Source organism: Carcharodon carcharias, chromosome 6 (assembly GCF_017639515.1).
Source record: "Carcharodon carcharias isolate sCarCar2 chromosome 6, sCarCar2.pri, whole genome shotgun sequence".
Taxonomy (NCBI): domain Eukaryota; kingdom Metazoa; phylum Chordata; class Chondrichthyes; order Lamniformes; family Lamnidae; genus Carcharodon; species Carcharodon carcharias.
Window position 1 is genome coordinate 34,303,610 of NC_054472.1, and position 12,307 is coordinate 34,315,916.

A 12,307-nucleotide genomic window follows, 5' to 3' on the forward strand; every position below is an offset into this window, starting at 1 on the left:
AAAGCTAAATGGGGAAGGGGGAAGAAAAATAATGTATTTACAATTAATTCAGACCTGTTAATAGCAAATGTGAACCACAGACTTTAAAAGATCTTTAGTTTGTTTAAACTAGCACTTAATTCATTGATTATGTAATATGTCAGGATAATAACAGTGAAATGTTTAAAAGGAAAAAGCTGATTGGCTTGAACTACGGATATTGAGAGATGGAGAACAGATGTTTCAATAGTGGTAATAAAGAAGTGCCAGTGAGGCATGCTTTGGAGCTGAACAGTTGATCAATTGCACTAACTTCATAACTTCACATCTCTCTTTTCCCTGAATATCAAAGGAGGCATAATGCAAATCAGTAAACCAGCTGTCATCACCTGAATATTTTATGGAGAGCTCATCCATGTATGTTACAATATCCCATTTAGCAGGCTGCATCGCAAAACTGTCAAAATTCAATTAAATTATACATGGGGGAGAGGGACTAATCCTTTATTGATCAGGCAGGAAGCATCACAATGCATGATATAAATGCAAGCATTCATTCTAATTATTAAATGAATGTTCTTGGCCTTTCCCAAAGTTCTTTACAATTTTAATTTAAAATATTACACACGGTACTAGACAAAAAAATAGGAATTGTGTTTTATGAAAACTCAATTCTTAAATTCAGGCATTAATTGCACTCTAAACATTGGATAACAGATCATACCATCAGGTTCCCCTTGATGAGTACGATAAGTGGATCAGAATAGATAAAACAAGAGTAACAAAGCTATATTTTTGGCCAGCTGATCATGTTTAAGAAAAATCTACAGCCAACCTATTGGGATTTCATTTGCCTTATGAGGGGTGCAGGTTCTCTTTCCATAGGAACACATGCCACTTGTCTACCTTCAGAAAGTTTAGATACAGGCTGACAGTGGTAAGGATTTGAGGTCCTCATTTGGATCCAACAAGTTTAACTGGTTAACCTGGGCTGCATCCCATGCTTGTCAACCAGGATCTCTCTAGCTGCTGGGGCACTGGCTAGCAGGAATATGTGGAGCAGCATAGGAAGTATCCCAATCCACCATAATGGGTGTCACATCTTCAGATTAGCATGCCAGTCTGGCTGGTCAGTCATCACAATACCCTGGAGCACTGCAGACCTGGTTCATATCAAATTGCAGACTCTGTCACAGAGGGATGGCTTAGTTCAAGCTTTCAGTACTAGCATTTCAACTTGGAAATACCTTGATCTCAATAAGACTCTGCTTGTCAATCTCCAAGAGTGAGTTAGTCATTGGACAACTGGCAATTGCAGATTTTAGCCCTTGTGTGAACAGTAGATAATAGGAGCATTGCGTCGATGACATGGTAAGTCACATGACGCATTATCAAATGTATGAATGGAGTAGCTCCACCTTCCTGACCACAGTGTGGGTACCAGACGTATCCTATTAAATGGTATTTCTATCACTTGGTTGTACAGAGCTTCAGCAGCAGTTGCTTGTTTCTTCACAGGCCAAGTTATGAATGGATGTTATGTGTTCTCTGGTAACCTTGCCAAGTAGTTGCTGTTAATAAATCCATATTAATCATTTAACAACTTGAGCTGGAATTTGCCGCTCCCGTTGGCAGCGGGTCATGGCAGGCATGAGTGGACAAAATAGCGAAGAGGCCAAAAATTGGTTTTATGCCTTCATGAAACCAGTCAGCGATCGTCTGCTCCACCCACCAATGGTGGGCTGCATTTCTGAGAACTTAATTCCATCTTATCATTGTGGCCGCATACAAGGACCACCCCGCCTCCCCCCACAACGCCAAATTTACTTCCCACATCGGTGTGACTTCAGAATGGTGTGAGATACAACTGGCTTAAAAAGGCATGCACCCAGCGAACTAAACTTCGAGGGGAACTCAGAGATGAGTGCACACAACCCTGCACAGCGCTCATGAGGATCGCCCGTAGAATCTCAAGAAGAAGAACTGCACGCTTGGCTGGTGGGGGCTAAAGGGGGTGGTGGAGATGAACAAGCAAGTCGCTTTTTCCCAGCTGGCTTTCAATGCGGTGCCGGGTCAAGGGCTCCAGTGTGGGTGAGGCCATTGGGGTGGGGGGGGCAGGGTGCCGGGGTGGCGGGGGGGCAGATTGGTGGGTGCTGGGTAGAGGTGAGGGAAACGGCCACGTACATGGAAAAGCTTGTCAAAAGTGAGCATTCTTCTACAGCTGAGACCGTTTAGCAGCAACTCCATTGACATGCTTGGAGTCAGGCCTCTGAAACACTTCTGCCCACTCAATCAACGCAAATGTATGAATGTGCCGCCAAATGCTCCAGAACTTTTCACCCCTTGGGCGCAGATTGCAAATTAATGTGCATTTTAGGGGACAGCAGATCAAGTGGATGACTGGGCAAGTCATAGAACCACAGTCACTGGTGGAGGCCCTCACAGAGGTGAGTGCATTTTCGGACAGACAATGAGCGCACCACACATTGCCTCTCCAAGTGGTGACTAGTACTCTCCTGCGTGCTCGAAGGGGCCCTGAGACTTAATCAAGAGAGGTTCTTAGGACACGTACACTAACCCATGTGTCTGTCTGTTTGATCCTGCAGGAGGAGAACATCAGGATCATAGAGCCTGGTGATTTAGTGCCTTATGGCTTACAGGGAGCAGAGAAGAAGAGGAGCCCGACGGAGTCACCTGGCTTGCAAATGGGAGCAACACCACCCTCAAGATGAAGGGGCAGCAGGGCCTGCTGCTCACACAGCTGAAGATCCACAGTGAGCTGTCTCTCGTAGGCATCTCACTAGACCCAGGGTCTATAGACGGCGCCTGTCATTCTTGCAGATGACAAAGAACCAATGTTGCTGAAGACTGCACGTCTAGGCAACTGGTCGGTCACATATGCAACCAGCTGCAGAATTTGGCTCCACGGGAACATACGGGGCATCCACTGCCAGTGGGCATATAAGTGACAGCAGCACTGAATTTTTACACCAGTGGCTCTTTCCAGGGCTCCACAGGCAAGCCTCCACTTACAAGTGTATCCAGGTGATCACGGGCCCCATCTTTGTGAAGGCACACAACATTTTGCATTTCACCCAGGATCAGGAAAGCCAGGAAGCAAGAACTCTGGGATTTGTGCAGAACTCAGGTTTTTCAAAGATGCAGGGTGCCATTGACTGCACTCACATAGCACTTAGATCTCCGTGGCAACAAGCAGTCAACTACATCAACCGCAAGGACTTCAACTGGTCTGAAACCACCACAAATCCATCTTACAGATCTGCGCACGAGCAAGCATCCATGACTTCTGCATCCTTAGCAGGTCTCAGATCCCTGACATCTTCCAGGGTCCATAGAGGCTGCAGGTTTTGATCCTCAAGGACAAGAGCTAGCTGCAGAGGACGTGGCCGATGATGTCCATGCAGCGGCCTTGGACTGCAGCAGAGCGACGGTATAACAGTCCCCAGAGGGTGTCATGCATCACTGTATCTTGCTGCATGCTACACAACCTGGTGCTGCAACGAGGGGAGGACCTGGCTGAGGAGGAGATGGAAGAGCTGCATGTTCCCCCGATGAGGAGGACATCGAAGAAGATGAGGGTGATGAGGTCCTCGAAGGCAAGGGTGTCGGCAATGAGGCCATCGCACTGGCCAGGTGAGGCAGGCGTGCTCGTGAGGCCTTAAAAGTCACAGGATTCATGGAGGATGATAATGATGAGATGCAGTGACATCCTCACACTGCATCTGTGAATGTTTGACTCCAGTGTGGGTGATGGCAGCACACATACCCTCAGTGCTCAGGCTCCTGTCATGGAGATGCAGCAGAGGCCCTGATAGTCGTTTGATTGCAGGAGGATGATGATGACATATAGTGAGGACGCTCCATAGATCTTCACATTGCCTCTGTGAATGTCTGACTCCTGTCTGGCCAATGGAAGCTCGCTTGTGCTCTGTGATCAGCGTCATATCATAGAGATGGAACCATGAAACCTTAATCTGGTTTTTTGGCAGCCTTCAACACCTGACCCCTTCAGGACCACACGGCTAAAGGATACAGATGGAGATAGGGGGCCAGCCCCACCTCAAAGGTGCTGGGAGCACACAGAGAGAATGACAGAACTCTCTGACACCTGCCCACAATATTCTGGCAGCAATCGTGGTACAGGCAAAACTAATGTGTCCAGTGAGTGTGAAGCTGGTCTGAAGGTTACACACTGCACAGGGAAGAGGCCCTGGACTGAGACATTTGCCTTTAGCTTGTGCAGGAACCAAGGTTTCACATCTGAGTGACACGAACACTGCTCATCTTAACAAGAAGCCATGGGCAGGGAGTCAGTCTTGGAAGTTTACTTACAATAGTGAACATTATGTACAAGTGATTAACACCCATGTCCAGGCTGTTCAACTTTATCTTCTTCACCTTCCTAACACTGCTGCTACGTCTTGGTGTTTCTCCAACATACACAGTGGAGGTGGAGACAGCCTGTTGACTGCTACGCCCTGTCTGTGATGATTTTGGGTGGGCGTCCTCTGGAGGGCCGAGACCCGGAGGGACCTGTTCTGCTTGGGTGTCCTGCTGTGGGCTATTTTATTCCCCTAGGCCTGTGGAGCTGGAGATGGGGTCACATGAAGAGAGGACTTGGATCAGCCAGACACTCCCGAAGTCACATGGCTGGATGGCCCAGGAATGTCGAGCTGCTGGTGCTTCTCCCCATGTGTGCTCAATGGTCTCTAGCTGACTCCTTGAGGAGAAGGGGAAGCTGAAGTGTGATCGGGCTGCCCCACACCCCTCTCGCGTTGACACTGTTGGAGGCCAACTGTGGCATCAGTGGTGGAGTTCAGCCTGCAGAGCAGTGCAGGACTGATGTCCTGGACCAACATCTCCATGGCAGCCACCATCCAGCCAGTGTTGACCTCGGTGCATTGGCATGCAGGTGCTATCACCCCTTGCAATCTGAGGAGTGCATCAGGCATCCCTTCCTGATGTTCCCACGATTGTCTTGTCAGCTCCAACAGCGGCTCATCATCTGACTGGGACTCAGCAGATTCCTTCTCTCCAGCAGTCCTCCGAGTGCCGACCAAGGATGTCCCTACCTTCACCTGCTGTGGAACAGATTGTGTGCTGTCTGCGCCAGATTGTGATCCTGAGGCTACTCTACATCTAGGTCCCACTGAGGCGTGTGTCGCTGCGCTGGTGGACGGTGTGGGTGAGCACTGTGACAGGTCTTCAACAGTGCTGACCTTGGGGTCCTCATCTGAGGCGCTCTCGGCATTGGGGTTGGATGAAGGTTTCCTGAGGGCAACGTGGCAGATGTGCCTTGGAGAGAAAATGGAGATTAGTGCTTGGCAGCCTCATTACACACAAATAGTGGACTCAAGTTAGTGTTGACAGTGGTATGATGCAGTGCAGGATCCTCACGTGGATGCTTGTCACTAAGCTTACTGTCACCCCAGAGCAGTCCATATCCTCTCCGGTCAGCTCCAATGTGCGACTCTCGAAAAGAGTGACGACCTTGATGTCCAGCAGCCTGCCTCCGGTCTGAGACCTTTCCTGTTGATTGTGCATGATCTTGTGCTGCATAATGATAGATGGAGAGAGCATGAGCAAGGCGCTTGCCAGGCCAAATGAGAAGGATGCCAGGCAAGCGTTGGTGCTGAGTGGAGCCATGGACAGGATAAGGAGTGAGGTCAGATGGAGATGTGGGGGTGTGTGTGAGAGAGTGAGTGATGATGTCCCTTGAGCTGGTAGTGAGTGAGATGCCAGTGAATGTGTGATGGGATTGTGAACAGATGCGTTGAGATTGATGAGATCGTTGACTTACCCTTGTAGTACGGATGAGAATATTCATCCTTTTTCTGCACTGGATGGTTGACCTCTTGTTTGCAGCATTGGCACTGACCACCTCTGCCATCACCTCCCAAGCCAGATTGGTGAGTCTGATGGGCCAGGGCAGGAATAGAGGACAATATGGTGGTCCTCCACAGGGCCAGAAGCCATCCCAGGGATGTATCACTGAATCTCGGAGCTGCAATCCTCTTAGCTTTTGGGGTCATGTCTTCGCTGGGGCAGCCCTGGGCTGCAAGCATTGAGAAGTGTGCACGCGGCTACAGTTTAAATATGGTGCCCAGAATGAGGAAGCGGCGAGGTAACAGAGTGGCGGGCCAATCGGAGGCCAGCCGCTAGTGATCCTGCCTATTTCCCATGACTGCATAATTTATGAGGCAAGAAGGGGGTGATACGGCACGAAAATCCGCCATTGCAGCCGAGGGCTAAAATGTCTGTTCTCACGCTCACTACCACACAGTGCAAAACTGGGACAATTCCACCCTTAGTTATTTCTGTTGAGTCCATGATATTATAATGAATAAATCATTTTTATATAGTTTTGAATCATTTGCATAAAAAATTTAGATGAATTTAAAATATTCTTGCATTGGCATAACTGAGGCAACGTTCCCTGTATACTTTAAGTTCTAAAGAGCTTCTGAAGTGCCTGATAGGGGCATAAAGCTGCAATAAGCGCTTAGCCTGTGTTTAGAAAAAGACACTATCTTAGTGAAGGAGTTGAAACGTGCTCAGAATGAGTGCCTGGAGGATCACTAAGGGGCTGATTGATAATTAAGTCTGCTGCTAACATTATTAAAGAGGTCATTTTGCTGGTTGATGCCTCAGTTAATGGCCTCTTCTAACAGTGACCAGCTGAACAAGAGTAAACATGTTGTTGAAGGTGCTGTTCACAACCAGGCTCTGCTTTCAATGCTCACACTTTTGTTGATTGAGATTATACGATTACACTTCTTTTGAAAAGGAGTTTTGAGACATATCAGGAGGCTTTCTGGGATACTTCGTCAAGACTTCCCTAACACTCCATCACCATCTTTCCCAGAAATTCTCTCAGAGCTTCACCTGTTTGAGTTGGTCCAAGTCAAGTGGAATGCCATCGCCCCTAAGGCCTCGCACCTCATTCAACACAACAAGCATCACACCACCTCGGCCAGGGAGATCCAGAGTGCCGTCTGCCTTGTGCTGCCAGGGGGATTTGCCAAAAACGCTGTCTTTGAATGCACGAGAGAGGTCACCAAATACGCCAACTCCATTTAGGTCAATCATTCTAAAGGTTATAAAGAGTGAGTGCTGTGCTATTCTACCTGGTGAATAGATTATAGAATGGGAGCACTTGGTTAATGGTAGCTTGATCTGCATGAAGAATTGGAGGAGGAGATGTGGTCAGGCAGAGCAGCATCAGCTGCTGCAGGAGGGAGGGAAAAGAAGGCGTGGAGGGCCCTCAGCAGGATGCCCTATCCACCGAGGGTATTCATAGGACTGAACTTCTACATTCACATGGTCAAAGAGGCTTGCTTTTATAAGAAGGTTGTAATATCTGTGGCCTCGCAGAATGATGACTCAGGCATCAGAGCATTGCCTGTGGTAGTTAACATCGCACTTAATTTTTGTGCTACTTGTAGGAAATGGTGTTTTAAGATTATTGAATTAGGTGCCTTTCAGAACCTTTCAGACTGGCACAGGTGAAATCAGTCACATCTCACAATCCTCTGTGCATTTCTGCTTAAGGGAGCTCTCGGTGTCTCTAAGCACTCTGAAGATTGCTTTTATGTTATTCTCTATTGCCAGAGATGGCCAAAGGCAGAGAGCTCTAGGATTCAACAGGATTATGTATTCCCCATGGCCCAAGGAGCCATTGAGTGCACAGTTGTGATTTCACAAGCTGTTCATTTAAACTCTGAGGAGCTCAAGAGCAGGAATAGATTCCATTCATACAGATGCAGCACATCATGCAGGTGAAAGTTTGCTATCCACAGAGCTGTCGTGATGCATATATAATGAGACAGTCATCCATCTCACTGATTTTTGAATCCGAACGCAATGTGCATGACTGGCAATAAGGTGACATGGGATATCCTGTGATGCCACGGCTCATGACCTAATGAGAAACCCCAGGCACAGGCTGAGCACTCATACAATGAGAGTCACTCAGCCACCAGGAATATCTTTGAGCAGACCATTGGGGTTTTTGAAGCAGAGGCTTAGATGCCTTGAGCAGTCAGGAGATGCCCTGCAGTACTCAGCTGAGAAGGTGTTAGATTTCTGGTGACGTGCTGCATTCTCCGTAATCTAATGATCATTAGACACCGGCCATTACCCCTGGCAATTATACCAGAACATTTTATTGAGGTGCTGGAAGAGGAGGAAGAAGAAGAGAAGGACACCAGAGGTTTCCAAGTAGATGGCCTGCCACCTTGAGGGACACTCGACCCTATCTAATTAAAGAATGTTTTTGAGAAACGTGCTCCACAATCAGATTCTGGAGCCACATGATGTACCTTTCATGACTTAGAATACATCATCTGCACTCAATCGTTTCAACACTTTTTCCATGAAGACCACAATAAAAAAAATACAATACACCATAACCCAATTGCCATGATCACTAGATATATATGTATATAATACAAGCAATGTGAACAAGACACAAAATACTGTCCTTACAAATATTAATGGGTACTTTCCCTCAGTGGCTCTTGTGTAATCTAGTGCTTCTTTGGAGTACAGCTGCAATGGCAACAGCAGGCAAGATGGGTGGCTCTGAGAATCTGAGGAGGGCATTTCAAACATCCTCCTGGGATGCCCTTAGACCAAGTGGGCTACAATAATCTCAAACTATACGATCTCAGAATGGGTTTCATTGAGGGGGAAAAGGGTGAGTCATCAATAATGCTTTAAGTTTAACTAAGGTTGACTTTGTAAGGATGAGGCAGGAATTTACCTTAGTAGACTGGGCAGAATTATTAATGAAAATAACTGTCAATGAAATATGAAGGGAGGGATGTATCTGGTAGAATTAAAGATCAGTACAAACCTTTAATGGGTAAGGACTCTACTTATGTAATTAAACAAACTTGGTAACAAGGGAAGTGAAAGATAGTAGAACTAAAAGAAAGAGCTTTTACAAATTTAAAGAACAATAGAGATCCTGAGGACTCGGAAAAGATATAGCAAACAGCAAAAAAGGATATTATGTAAGGAGTAAGAGTTGCAAAAAGACAACATGAGAAAATATTTGCAAAGCTAATGAAGGATAACACTAAGTATTTATCGTGGCAGTGTGGGTCCCAGCTGATTCCAGTTTCCCCAATGCTTCAAATTTAAATTTATCACAATTCACTGTCCTCCAGCCTTGCAACTCATCAGAACTCTTTGTTTCTCCAGCTTTGGTCCCTTATGCATCCCTTACCACTTGTTTCACCACAATAGGCTATGCTTAAACTCCTCAAGGCCCAAGGTCTGGAATTCCCTTCATAAACCTTTCTGCCTCTTCAGCTCTTTTCCCCCTTAATGGCCCTCCTTAAAACCTAGCTCTTTGACCATGCTTTTCAGCATTCCTCTTAAACTTTCAAAAGCTATTTGATTAGGTAGCACATATTAAGCTTGAAAGCAACATTGAAGCCTTTGGGATAAAAGATCCAGTAGCAGCTTGGATATAAAATTGGTTAAGAGATAGAAAACAGAGAGCTGTGGTGAATAGCTGTTTTGTCAGACTGGAGGGAGGTATAGATGTTCAGTGTAGGTAACATTGCTGTTTTTTGATATATATTAATGACCTAGACCTGAGGGTAGAAGGCACAATTTTCAAATTTGAAGATGACATGAAACTTGGTAAGTGTATTAAACATTGAGGAAGATAGCAATAGACTTCAAGAGGATATAGTCAGGCTGGTGCTATGCGTGGACACATAACAGATGACATTTAATACAGAAAAATGTGAGGTAGTATATTGTTGGTAAGAAGAATGAGGACAGACAAATCATATTAAATGGCACAATTTTAAAGGAGGAAGCGATCTAGGGATGTTGTGTACAAATCTTTAAGGTGGTAGGGCAGGTTAACAAAGCAGCTAATAAAGCATATGGGATCCTAGGATTCATATATGGTGGTATTGTGTTTTATACCTCCGAAGTTGTTGTGTGTGTGTTTATTACAAGAGCTTTTAAAATGTATGCAGTACGCATAATTCCAGTTTGGTTTCTGTTTGTCTTTTCCTATGACCACACCCACAGGCTTAACAAATGACACACAGCACAGACAACAGTCAACAGACACACACAATCAAACGCCAAACAACTGAACACAATAGTTGGCATAGAGTACAAATATATGCTAAACATATATAGTATACGACTTCAGTCCCAATTGGAGTATTGTGTCCAATTCTGGGCTTTACACTTTAAGAAGGATGCAAAGATTTTGGAGAGATTGCAGAAGAGACTTACTAGAATAATTCAAGTAATGAAGAACTGCAGTTATGGTGTTAGACTAGAAAAGTTGGAGCTGCCTCCTAAGAGCAGGGGAGGTGAAGAGGAGATTGATCTATCAAGAGATTGATGTCTCATGTGAACTTAAAGTTGGAACAGGATATAAGAGAAGCCTTCTTTCTCATTCACTGTATTGCTGTTGGGTACCTTGGCTGTTTAGTTGACTGCAGCAGTCAGATGGCTTTTGATGATGTCTCGTGGAGTCTCTCATTAGAATTCTGCTGCTATGTTCTATAAGCAGGGAGCAAAGCCTTAACCATATGACCTCATTTCAAGTAGTGCCAAGTCATCATCCAAATAAGGCAGTATGTCAATTTGATAAGCTATCTGAACTAAAAGGAAAATACTGTGGATGCTGGGGATCTGAAATAAAAACAGAAAGTGCTGGAAAAAACTCAGCAGGTCTGGCAGCACCTGTGGAGAGAGAAACAGTCTTCAGGCAGAATTTTCCCATCCTGCCCATGGAGGGTTTCATGTCTGACAGGAGTGGAAAATCTAGCGGCAGGTTAAAAAGTCAGAAATCCACCAACGTAAAAACAGTTTGCCATTCTTCTGATGGTGTGTTTATGGTGGGTCAGTTATCCCACCGACTAGTGGCGTGAACACCATTTGCATTCAATAACATCTCACAAATGCTCACTGAAACAGCTTCTCACTGAAATCTTGTCACACCTTCCAATCTTGCATCATGCCAGTGGGATATTACACTGGCCTAAAACCCATTTGAAGAGATGTGGCATGCACAAGTTGGACCTCAGTTCACTCATAACTTCGAGGTGAGTGGAACATACATAGCCTACCGGTCATAGCACTGCACCGGCCTTGTTGCGATGAACGCCACACTGCTGGAGCTGTAGGTTGGTCGTTCCTGCTCTTTGCCTACACTGTCCTGAGGAACATCACTGTGCTGTGGTACTCATGCAGGTCTCCACTTTCAGGCAGTGACCAGTACTGTGGCTGGGGTTGGGGAGCACCGGTGTCTTCTACTCCCAGTAGCGGAGACCGTTGTCCACAAGGACACCACCGTGCAGTAGTAGTCAGGCAGAACTCACTTTCAGAAACTAACACTTCAACCGGGGGAGTTGTTGATGAACACAATGGGGACAATAGGGGAAGGAAGGCTATGGAATGGCTGTGGGAGGAAGGGTGTGGGCCTTTCTGGGGTCGCCCTCCAACTTCTTGTTGCCGCAGGAGTGAACAGGAGTCTGCTTAGAAAGAAAGGATGAAGGCCTCCGTGGGATGAAAGCCACTGAAAGCCAATGTCTTTGTTAGCACTGTTAAAGGGCTACTCAGAATTCAGTGGTTTCATATCATATTCGCTGCATTTCAGGAATTTCGGAAATATTGAATTTGGGAATGCAGGCAATAGTGAAGGAAGCACAGCTGTATCATATATGTCATTCCATCAATGAAGGCCTGTCAAGCATTCACCAGATCTGGCATTCCCAGGGGGCCAAAGGGCATCCACTCATTGACCGTAAGCAACTGATTGGTCATTAATATGCCACATCAGAGATTGGGGCACAGAATTAGGTTGGGTCACTCATCTCAATTAAATATTACTATCCAACGCAGGGCTCAAGATGTTACATATCTGCAATGCCATCTTGGGCACCTCGATGCTTGTGTTAGTGTCTCAGGGACAAGATGGCATCAGCCACCATGCAAGTAGGGCAGGAACAGCCATGGACCCTTACAGTCTCCAAACGTGTCATTTTCTGAGCTTCACTTTCTTGCCCCTTGAATCAATAATGTCTTCAATTCACCCTTTCAGAGAGAAGGCAAAAGCACATATGGATCCAGGCTCAATGCTGCCTTTGTCAGAGTCCTAACGCAATGAAGGAGAGAGAGGCGACTCCGCGCACAGCTCCAACAGGAGGCCACACCTGAGGGACATGGTCAAGTAGAGCCAAAGCATGAACAGGACAATCAGGACCAGAGACCAACACAATGAGGGTGAATCACCAGACCTAGGGTTTATCATTCAAGAGTGTCC